This window comes from Astyanax mexicanus, chromosome 6 (assembly GCF_023375975.1).
Source record: "Astyanax mexicanus isolate ESR-SI-001 chromosome 6, AstMex3_surface, whole genome shotgun sequence".
Taxonomy (NCBI): Eukaryota; Metazoa; Chordata; class Actinopteri; order Characiformes; family Acestrorhamphidae; genus Astyanax; species Astyanax mexicanus.
In genome coordinates, this window is record NC_064413.1 from 42156876 (window position 1) to 42169165 (window position 12290).

The following is a 12290-nucleotide window of genomic DNA, read 5'->3' on the forward strand; positions in this document are numbered from 1 at the left end:
GCAGTGTGAAACCAAAACTAACCGGACCAAATGTACACAGTGTAATATGACTTTCTAACAGTCTGGACTTTCAGGTGTAAAAAAATCCCCTTAATTATGATTAGTCACAGTATATTGTTGTGATTAATACAATTACTTTTTAAGCATTTGACACTAGTTATATTAATAGAATTCAATTTTGTCAACATTACATTCATCCAGTTCAACAGTCCCTCTGACTAATCTAATCTCTCCTAGGTATGGGAAAAGAGATGCCCCCCATAATCTGTTCTCTGACCTTTTGCTGACAGAAAACACAGAGAGTATCCCACAGCTGTGGTACGGAGATACTGCTGACGAAAGCAGAAACAGGTTTGGTTTGGGCTGGGAATACTACTCCCTTTTTTCTTCTTTCATGACACACAGTTGTTAAGCTGTAAACTGTCATTCTGGGTAATTTGATATGAAATAGTCCAGAATTATTAGTTGTCACAATATTTGCAAGCATTATATCGCCATTTTATATTTTATAAAATTTCCTGTATGCATCACTATATGTCCAAATGTGTGTGAAGACCTTTTTAGTGAATACATTCAGTTCCTTTAACTTGCACACAGCTTGTGTAGTCCCAGATCATTAAACATCCTGACCTTACTAACACCCTCGTTGCTGCTAAATACAGTCAGATTCTCACAGCAATCCTCCAGCTATTTTATTTACATTCAATTCATTCAATGTTTTTGCTTTTCTTGTACACCAAACATCAGCAAATGTATAGTTTCCCAACTCTGTAATTTCTGTCTTTTTCTCTAGATATGATGACCTAAGGGATCTAAAGGATCTAAAGATGTGGTGATATGAGATGTGCCTCTCCTTCACGAACACACAGACTGAAGACCCCAAAATCATGGCAGCAAAAAATAACTTTCAGCATTCCTGTTGATCATTAAAGGATTATTTACATTTTGTTCACAAATTTCAGTCTTTTTTATAAGTCGGTGTATGATATCCTATAAATAAATGCCTTTTTGACCTTAAGCATATTTTTGCACATTTTGCATTGAGTGTATAGATTTTTTTAGGCATTTTATTTTATTTGTATAAATTATTATTTGTTTTTGACCACTCATTCAACATTTATTCTAAAATTAAATATATTAATAAGGCATGTGTCACCTCTCATTATACTAATTCATATATTCACTTTGATTCATTGCATTTTGCAACAATATCAATGTTTATGTCTAGTAATGATTGAGAATTAGCTCTGAATCACCAACACCCCTCCAACTCATACTACATACTACATGACCTATTCTATAATTGCAGGTACATTTCATGCATGGAAGAATTTGACTCATAGGCTAAATCTTAACTCTAAACATTTGTTTTTGCGATGACTGAGTTCATAGAAAAGTTGACCTTTTCTACCTTTTTGTCACTTAAAACCTTAAAATGAAGTGTGCATGGCATATCTAAAAAAACAGTTTATTTAAATGTATTTATTAAAATTAGGAGATTTACTAATAATCGTAATAAAGGTTTTGACCAATAATTAAAACTGTTGATCTATCCATAACTTTTTATGCGAAATAATAAATTTAAAAGCTTGGCATGTGTCACTGCTTTCCAAAGTTACAAATTTGTGCAATTCATGTGTTTTTTGTTGTTTTTGTTGCAGATTTTATAATGGAATAGTAGTAGAATAGAACAGTAATTTAGGGTATACATAAAAATACAAAACCATTTGATGTATTATTTTTTTCATACATTGTAAATTTACATAGTATTTAGGGGGCTCTAGTATTTAGCTTTTTTAACTTGCCGTGTCCGAGGCTGGTAACTCTGAACTTTTATTTTTTTATTTTTTTATAGGTCCTGATGAGAGCCAATTTCATCATGACGTTTGATGGTCTTTAATTTTTTCAGATTGACTGACCTTTGTTTCCTAAAGTATTTTATTTATTTACTTAGTTGAGTAGTTCTTGCCATAATATGGATTAGAAAATTATTCAAATAGAGCTATTCACTGTATACCAACTCTACCTCTTCACAATTTTACAACTGATGCTCTCAGGCAAGAAATTCAAGTATTTAACTCTTAATTAACAAGTTCAGCACAGCTGTTAACTGATCCATTCCAGGTGACTCTACCTCATAAAGCTGATTGAGAAAAATGCCTTTTTTCTTCATAGTTTGGGTGAGTTTTGTATTAATCTTCAATACAAATTTACTTTACTGTATATTGTTAGTTACAGACATTCCGTATTGTACAAAAATAGTTTTTCTGTGGAATTGAGTAAGCACAAAAACCTGAAATTAGACTCAAAAGTTTGCAAAAGTTGAATGTATGAATTAAGAAGGAAAGACAATTAGTAATGTATGGGCTGGGAGAAATTAAGTTTAGTTTTTTTCTGTATAAATGTTTTGTAATTGCACTGTTTGCAGTAAATTAATTGAGTTATCATTATAAGTTAATTATACACTGGATCTGTTGCATAGGTCTGCCGCCCTCTTCTGGTCAGAGGTCTTGATGCCAGATTGTCTTTACTGGCCAATTCTGGCTGTAAGCCACTAAACGACTTCAAAAAGCGGTATTCATTAATACATCTTACAACTTCGACTTTTCACAGCCACACCAGCTCACTGCACTGTCTTATGGCCTGTATGAAAGTAGATTAGTATGTAGGCTAATCCCTATTATGTGACCTGGATACATAAGAAGATCATGTGACCCCGTCAGATTTGTAATGAATTTGAAAATCCAATTGTCATAAAATTGCAAATTCCAGACTAAATGTGGCTTTACAGTTAATGATCAGGTTAATTTAGGACGTAACATGATTTCTATCATCAAGGGGCGAGGTTAGGCGGTCAGTGTACCCGCTGAAAGCCCTTTTCCGCTGTATTGTTGAGGCTCAGACTGCGCTCTTTACACATGAATAGAGAGAGATATAAAGGGTTTGGAGTGAAGTGTCGTTTGAGGAAGAGTCGACTCTTTGAACCGGTGTTTCTCTCTGAACCTTTGGATTCGACTGATTTTTAATGTATTATTTATTAATTTATTGGTGAATGAATTCAAAACAAATGTTATTTTTCTGAGGGTTTGTCACGGGGTCTACATTCAATTTTTTTGGGTCATGACATTTTTTCATGTAGGCCTAATTTTATATGAAATATAAATGTATATGTCTTTCAGTCAGTTCTTAGTCCTCTTCCTGCATTCATGAATGTGCGCGTTTTCTTGTAGTGTGATTGATTGAATTCTCCCCAAAACGAAATTGACAGTTAAAAGAGTGTGACCTAGAGTGCAAATTTAATCCAGTGCCATATACGCTTATTTCACCATTTCATTTATGAAAAAAAGATGCAAATTAGCCTGTTTTTTTCACAGCATTACAAAAAAACATGAAACAATCTTGTCTATTCAGCCCACAATACCATACAAGGCAGCCCAATGAGAAATCAGGTAAATTACATAACTATATCAGTAGAAGTGCCTCCTGACCATTGTCATGTCATTTACATGGATGTATAACTAAAAATAGATATATTTGAATCGTTCATCAGTTTATAATATGCTGATTTATAGTATGCTATTCTGCATTTTGTTTTTGTTTTGTTTTTCTTTAAAAGTTGCAATACCCAGATTTTCTATTTATACAGTTTTACACTTTTAGCTGCTTTACCTGTTCAATGTAAAATATGGAGTTTACAATAATTATCTATCACTCTAAATATGAACATACAACAAGCACACACTTTATTCTAATTTCTTTATTTTACAATTTGTGTATATGTGTGTTTTTGTAGTTTTTTTGCTGTTTGTGTGAACAGGTTTGCTAATCCATCTCAATATGTATAATTTTAAATATGCAGACATGCACTAGCTATGTGAATTAAAATACAGGACTAATTAATAATAGCTCGCTTAATCAAAATAAATCCAGTGAAGGTACTAATCATCTCCACAGATGACTGCTCTGGTATATGTTAATGATTCGGAGCCAGATATTTTATGGACCATTAAACAACGAACTGAACAAAGAGCCGAGTGTGAGCCGAGAGATTCGACTCTTTTGTTTTATTGATGAACCGAGCCGGGCTGATGGAGTCGACTCGCTGAGAGGAGCCGGAGTATCGGAGCGGGTGGATTATACGGGCGGAGACGGGCAGGTCTGTGGGCTGGAGGGGAGTGTCGCTGCTCGGTCGGTGAGCTGAATCGTCACGGATCGGGGCCAGGCTAAAGCTTTGAGTGACAGAAGAGGATGAGCGCTTCTTTCTTCGGGCTGGTGTATGTGTGAGAGCTGTGGGGCAGGGGCGGGGGGTTTGAGCCTATTTCGCCGGGACAGGACAAGACCGCACGGGGCACGGGGTAAGTCATTCAGTCCGTACTGTGGGCACCTTTGCTTCACGCGTGTGTTTATTATGGTGCGGGCGGCTGTGTGCCGCGGGCCTACACGTGGCTGGCTGTGTGTTCACGAGGGGTCGGCAGTGACTGAGTAGCGACTTCTGATTACACGCGATAACCAGCTGAATCCAGTCTCGCTGGCTAGCTAGCTAGCAGGCTGGCTAATAATAATAACCAGCTGATACTGGGGGCTGAATTGGCTTGTTTGGAGCTTTTTAAATCGGTGACAAGTAGAATAGCAGTGAGGAGGGAAGGGCAGTGCAGAGAAACAGCAGTTCATTCAGGAGATAAAGTAGTTTAGCTGAACTTTTGAGTAGAAATGAGTAATCCAGGTCCAGAAACGAAAGAGCCATCCCAGGGTTTGGTTCCAACTGCATGGACTCCTCAGCTGCACGAGAACTGGGGAATCCAGGTCCAGAAAGTGGAGATCCATGCCAGGTTTTGGTCCAGCTGCCTGGGCTGTTTGAGCTGCAGTGGAGCCAGCCTTGCAGGTGGAACAAAACCCCGGGGTGGATTTTGATTTTCTGGACCTGGGTTACTCATATGGAGCACATGTGTAGTTAGTTGCTTACTCGTGGTGTGGTTTGTAACATTGTAGCTAGAGTTTTAGAGAGAGTGCCAATGGGTTATTCACGTTTAACCACTGCCCAAAAAGTTATATCTTATGTTCTAGACACAGAATAAGAGGATGTATGAATCTAGTTAACTAATCTATCTTAGTTAAGTGTTTGTGCCAAGTGTGAGTGAAGATCCTGTAGCTCTTTCTGTGTCTACAGACAGCCTGTCACCTCACTGTCTAAACTCCTGTTTATAAACTAGCCATTTTACAATTGTGTTCTAAAACATCCAGGAATGTAGCAAGTTCAGCCCCAATCCCTCAAAACATCATAAAAAGAAAACACACCACAATTACACCCAGTAACCTGTTTGTGTGTGTCTGTCAGAGGTGGTGTGTATCTGCCTGGTTCCAGCTTGTTTCAGCTTGTACACCGCACCCCTTCACTCAGGTTTACTCACACCTCTCACACCTCTTTCTTCAGTAAAGTATATTCAGGATGTGTATGGCTCAATATTGCACCAATGTTAAAATGTCTAACTCTTTTCTAACTCTTCACTAGAGAATATTCAAATTCAAGATCTCTAAAATGTAGTTTTTAGTAGTAGCAAACTCTCTTCCAACATCCTAGATATCAGCTATCAAATGCTTACTATTAATAGTCCAGACCCATTTCTGAATATCGAATATAATGCCATTTTTAATATTTAATCTGTTGAATTCAGTGAGCAGCACATTCGTTTATTTTTCTTATTTCTGTAAATATTTTAGAAAAAAATTTGATCAGTCTTGATGTAACGTATACAACTCTGTAAAAAAACGAGACCAATTAAAATCACAAACCAATGGATGACCATCAAACCAAGCTGAACTGCTTGAATTTTTGCACCAAGAGTGTCATATTGTTATTGTTATCCAAAAGCAGTGTGTAAGACTGGTGGAGGAGAACATGACAAGATGCATTAAACTGAACCAGGGTTATTTCAACAAATATTGATTTCTGAACTCTATGAATTCATATTCATAAATTAAACTTTATGAATTTGAGTTTATTTTCTTTGTATTGTTTAAGGTCTGAAAGTTTTGCATCTTTATTTTTATTTTTGTACTTTGTTCTCAATTTCTGCAAATAAATGCTCTAAATTACATGTTTTTATTTGAGATTTGGGAGAAATATTCTCCGTAATTTATAGAACAAAACAAGAATGTTAATTTTACTCAAACATTTGACTGCAAATAGCAAAATCAGAGTAACTGATTCAGAAACCAAAGTGTTCTCTTTTTCTTTTTTTTGCAGATCTGTATATAACAACGGTTTCATAACTTTTTTTAACAGTTTGTTCTAGCAATCGTTTTAAAACTGGATATATGGAACGTCAAACTAAAAAACTTCCCACACTAACATAGCAATCCACTCTTAACATGTACAAATAGAAACTCTTTTTCTTGGCATTACGTTAATAAAAATAGTGTACAAAAGGATAGGGACTGCTAAAATGCTAAAATATAAAACGTAGTCTGAGTGTAAGAGACATGAGGTAAGATAATAAATAGAAAACAAAGGAAATGCAGATTGTTCCTAGCAGTAGCAATCTATACTCAAGGACTCAAGGACCTTCAGAAAATAACAGATCCCAAGAAAACAGTCTCTAACTAGAATTGTGCATTTTCTAAAGGAAACACAGGATGGTTGGTTCATCAAAGTGGTTCCCACTGGTTTCAAATGTGTAGCTAGGTGGTTGCAGTGGCATATAGTAGTGTATGGTGGTATATTTCAGTGTTACTGTGGTGTTACATTTTTATATAGGGTATTTAGCAGACGCCCTTATTCTGAGTGGCTTCCAAAAGCATTTAGTTAATCGGTGTCCAGAGTAAGTTTATAGAGACTAGTATCTCTGGCACTTTGACATCTCTGCTGACACTCACTGGAAGTCTGTTCCCACCACCTTGGTTCCCACCACCTTCTGTGGGTCTTAAATGTTGATGGGTTGAACTGAGCTGTACTGGAAGCTTTAAGAGCTCTTGGTGCTGACCTTGCTTTGCCCGTTTCCTTCAAGTGTAAAGAAACTGGTTAGTTTTTGTCTTTGTAGTCCAGCGTCAGGAATTTGAATCCAGTGGAGCAAACACAGCAAAGAGGTCAAATGACTGAACTTTGGAAGTGAAGTTTGAAGACGAGTCATGTCATCGAATTATAAAGCAGTTGCAGAGGTCTGATGGCTTGCTGTGGAAGACCAGTCAGATGGAAGCTTCAGTAGTCAAGCACTTGAGTGGCTTCCTTAGAGAGCAACGGTCGAAATGTCCAGATATTATAAAGGAGAAACCTGCATGACTGTGTCAGATTTGCAACATAGCTCAAGAATAATAACTGATCGTCCATAAGTACTCCAAGGCTCTGTGTTGATGGAGTGACCAGTGAATTCTCTAAGGAGATGGTGAGATTATGGTGAAAACCTTTAGACATGTTCCTGGGATGAACAGTAGGTCAGTATTACTATGCAGTTTCTGTGGAAGCAGACAGTCATTTAGATGAGTGCAGGTCAATATGGCTGTGCATTAGAATTTGGGGACCTGTCTCGAAGGAGCACAAGCAATTTAGTGTCTGTCAGACATGGTGGAGATTGGAATTTGGTACGGTTGAAATGAACAGTGAATTTGTTCTTGAGGGACTGCACTTGGACAGTATATCCTAAACAGTGTGTATTGATCATGCTGAAGTACAGTAGACTGTTCTGCATAAAAAATGAATGAAAGACTGTGGGGGCAAGTAAACAATAAAAGCAAATGTAACAGGTCAACAAGTGCATGTATCAAACATCTGTACACAAGCCTGGGTCATGAAATCTGACCAAACAATCTGGAGATGGAGATGGAATGTCATTATCTCAAAAAAAGTGAGTGGGATGAGTTACACAGTGGTGATCTATTAATATTATATGTGTAACAATGGCTGTGTCTAAACATTGTGTAGGATCTAGTCAGTGTCCTCAGTGTCACTGCTGGGTAGGACTGGGTATCGAAATCCAGTGCCAAAATGGTACCAATCGAAATGTCTCCAAACTACTGAGACACGAAAGGTCGGGAAAAAAAAATACATGAAATGTATCAAACAGGGAGAGTGCACAAAGTGACGACAAACACTAATCATTCATATTATCGTCACACTGCCGCACTGTCTCTCGCACGGTTTCTCGCTCACTTGCGCTGTTTCTTTGTCTCTCTCTAATCAAGTAAGCAGTGAGTAAACACAGTGTTTAAAAACTCCAGCAGCACTGCTGCGTGTGATCTACTCGTCCCAGAGAAACATAAACCAACACACCGCTACCATGTCAGTGTCACTGCAGTACTGAGAATGACCTACCACCCTAATAATAGCTGCTCTGTGGTGGCTCTGACCATTAAAGAACAGAAAGGAGGATAATAATAAAGTATGCTGAGAAACAGATGCAGGACTACAGTCTGTTTTTTTTATTGAACTACGCTATGCTCAGTGCAGCAAAAAATTATATAGTGGTCATAATGTTCTGCTTGATCACATTTATAGCTCATGCATGTACCAGGTATGCGAGATAATCCATTTCAGATTTAATGCTGAGGAAGATTTTGAATGAGAACAGAAATGGAGCAGTCAGGAAAATGTGTCAGTTTATCAAGGATTAAGCTAATGTTATGGTTTTAATATACATTTAAATGTAATTTCTAAAGGAGGGATTACAGGCTCTCTGACAGCCAGCCACAGACTGAAGCCTGACCGATTTCATCACCTGCACTCTTGACCTTGTAAATACTCAATAGGATTGAGCTTCTTTCGTCACGCCCGGTTTGTTTTATTCACCTGCTTGTCCAGACCATGCCGCACACCTGACCTCCTTAAGCCCTGCACTGCTGGAGACGTAGTAATAGTGACTAAAGTGACAGCAAGTGAAACCACAACACAGCATGAGCTGCCAGTACCGGTACTCTGTTGTCACTCTCATGCACAAGTTTGAACTAAAATTGCTTGGCCCTGTAGAAATGCTCTAAAGTGGCACACAATCTTTTTTACGTTGGCTTCCATTGAAACCTAAGGAGGGTTTCAATAAATAAAAAAAAATGATATAAAACATGAATTAAAAAAATTGTTTTATTTATATAAGTTAATATATATTGAAATTTGGAAAAAATTAAGAGACCACTTCAGTTTCTGAATCAATTTCTCTGATTTTGCTATTTATAGGTATATGTTTGAGTAAAATGAAATCATGCATCTTGGCATGTTCTCCTCCACCAGTTTTACACACTGCTTTTGGATAGCTTTATGCCACTCCTGGTACAAAAGTTCAAGCAGTTCAGCTTGGTTTGATGGCTTGTGATCATCCATCTTACTCTTGATTATATTCCAGAGGTTTTCAAACTCATAATTTTTAAGTGGTCTCTTATATTTTCCAGAGCTGTAAGTTAATGAATAAATAAATATATCAATATATAAACATTTTTTCTTAACAGATGTATTCATTTGTTTTGTTAACTGATTATCCATTAGTATGATCTGTTCTTTAAATGGGTTACATAATATATTTACTTTGGCTAATACTACTGTATATTAAAAATATATAATTAATTCAAACTCAGCTAAACAATCAATGAAACTACAATAATCTACTAAAATAAACTATGCCATATTTACTCACATCTTCTGGCAAACACACAAGCAGGTTATTATATTGTTAGATGTAGTGTTGGTGTGTGCGTGTGTGTGTATGTTGGACATTTATGGAAATACGGAACAAATCGTGTCCTGTGTTGGTTCAATTAGGGGGGGCAACATTTTAATTGGCAAATAAAAGATGATTCCGTATTTTATAAGATGGGAGTAAACCCTACTCAGCTCTCAGCTTATCACTCAGTCTGAATCATAGGATGTGTAATGCATGTTAACCTGAGGTGGAGACACAGCTGCACCTTTCATAAATCACATTTCAGACTTATTACTGGAGAACAGGGGTGTGTTGATATGCTCAGCCCATGCTTTGATTCATAATACAGGATTCAAAATTCAGTATTCTCAAAATATTTTAAACAAAATAAAAGTTAAATGAAGAAAAATATTAATTTTCCATGTTGTTGCTACATAAAATGCAAATGGGTCTAGAGCTGGGAGCTGAAGACTCTGTGTATCACTCGTTCTGTGAGTTGTTTATATTATTCTTCAGCTCTGGAAAAAAAATAAGAGACCACTTAAAATGATGAATTTCTTTGATTTTACCTAATTGAAAAGCTTTAGAATATAATCAAGAGGAAGATGGATGATCACAAGCCATCAAACCAAACTGAACTGCTTGACTTTTTTGCACCAGGAGTGGCATAAATTTATCCAAAAGCAGTGTGTAAGACTGGTGGAGGAGAATGTGACAAGATGCATGAAAACTGATTAAAAACCAGGGTTATTCCACCAAAATACTGATTTCTGAACTCTTAAAACTTTATGAATATGAACTTGTTTTCTTTGCATTATTTGAGGTCTAAAAGCTCTGCATCTACATTTTTTGTTATTTCAGCTATTTCTCATTTTCTGCAAACAAGTGCTTAAAATGACAATATTTATATTTGGAATTTGGGAGAAATGTTGTCTGTAGTTTATAGAATAAAACAACAATGTTTATTTTACTCAAACCTCTTCCTATAAATAGTAAAATCAGAGAAACTGATTCAGAAACTGAAGTAAACTAAAGTCTTTTTATTTTTTTCCAAAGCTGTTTATTATAGCCATCATCACTGTGAATAATAAAATACTAAAGTTAATTCTGACATATAAACACATCCAACCCCTATGAAAGCGCTACCTAATGCAGCAAAAAAATGTCTTGAGCCACCATAACGTGCAGATCGTGTTTCTATGGTAAAAGGAGAACGTGACGTAAAGCACATTCTAGTTGAACCTGTTTAACTGTGTAAAAATTCAGCATAATTCATCATTCCAAAGGTATTCTGATTTTTGACGTAATATTAATCATACAGTGTTTCGTTCCTTCTCCCACCACCCCCACATTTCACAAGAAACCCTTAGTTTAGTTATCTCAAAAACTCTGCATGATATGGTGTTTTATCTGAGAATATATGTACTGTTGCTGATTCACAGTGGTAAAGAGTGATTGTTTAAATGCTCAGGTTTACAGTTCTGTCCTCCTCCATGTTTCAGGTTGTTCTGAGACCAAGGGTTCCAAATGTCTACAGTATAAAACAGTCCTGTGACCTGGGTTTGAGTTCATTTCACAGGTGAGTTTTTTTTTATATATATATAAAATTAATAATAATTTCCATTTTGGCAGATAATGGTTAAATTATGCAAATGAAGCAAAAAATATGATTTAATGTACATGGAACAAATACATTGTTAAGTTGGGCTGCAATGATGATTTTGTCAGTCGACTAAACTGATCAAGATTATTGGACAATAAAATGAACAGTTGAGCATGAAATTGAACTTGAAGATGTGTAGAAGTACTGTGGAAAGTGCTGATATTTACTGAGTAAACAGGTCAGTTAAGCGTAAACTGTGTAAGTAAGTCATTACCACTCTCCTATTGCATTTCTTTATGTAGTTATATTGTGTACTACTAAAATTTTATGTTTTTTTTGTTGTATTATTGACAGTTTAATCAAAAAGGACTAATTAAAGTTTAGTTTTGTATAAACAGTAACTGTAAAAATATTCAGCTATGACAAAGCTGTGTGCACACCTTCAAAAAAATGACTTATACACTTCAAATATATAAAAAGTTAGATGTATATGCTTATATTATACAAAAATAAGTCTACCAATGGGGTAAGCAACTATTTCTTAGTAATCTGGCAGATTCATTTTTGCTTAATATAAGCATATACATCTAATTTTTTTAAAATAAGCAATCGCATAGTCTCAGAATGAGTTAGGTAAGACTTAAATCAAGCAAAAATAACTTTTTTTGTATTACATTTGTACACAATAATCGAGTAGTTTGAATAGTTGGATAGTTTTTATGCATGTTGTCAGTTCACATTTCTTTAAATAAGATGAAATTTCATTGTTGTTCCTAAAATAAGCAAAATAATCTTACACTTACAGTGCTTAATAAGGTGCTTATAAATTATGCTAAAAATGCTTATCAGATTACATTATAAGATAATTTCCCGGCTAGGAATGAGTTTTTTTGTAGAGTAGCACTGAACCGATAATTATAGTTATTTGTGAAGTTATTTCCAGATCTTACTGGGTAGTGCTGCTTCTGTCTTCTCAGTGCGCTGAGAAATGAAGAGATGATCTGATTGGCTACCACAGCTGTCAGATATGTTTTACCAAAATCTGCTTTTAATTGCTGGAATTCTCT

General features: G+C 35.9%; 1 protein-coding gene across 2 annotated transcripts in view; it reads left to right on the forward strand.

Moving 5' to 3' along the window:
- The first annotated feature begins 4137 nt into the window (after positions 1–4137).
- pals2a (protein associated with LIN7 2, MAGUK p55 family member a) overlaps positions 4138–12290 on the forward strand; it is a 32830-nt gene continuing 24677 nt past the window's right edge. The window contains exons 1-2 of one of the 2 annotated variants that reach the window (XM_007233378.4): positions 4138–4355; positions 11123–11199. The gene's annotated coding sequence lies outside the window, so the exon portion shown is untranslated. The remainder of the gene's footprint in view (positions 4356–11122; positions 11200–12290) is intronic. The other variant, XM_049480433.1, reaches the window with a different exon arrangement.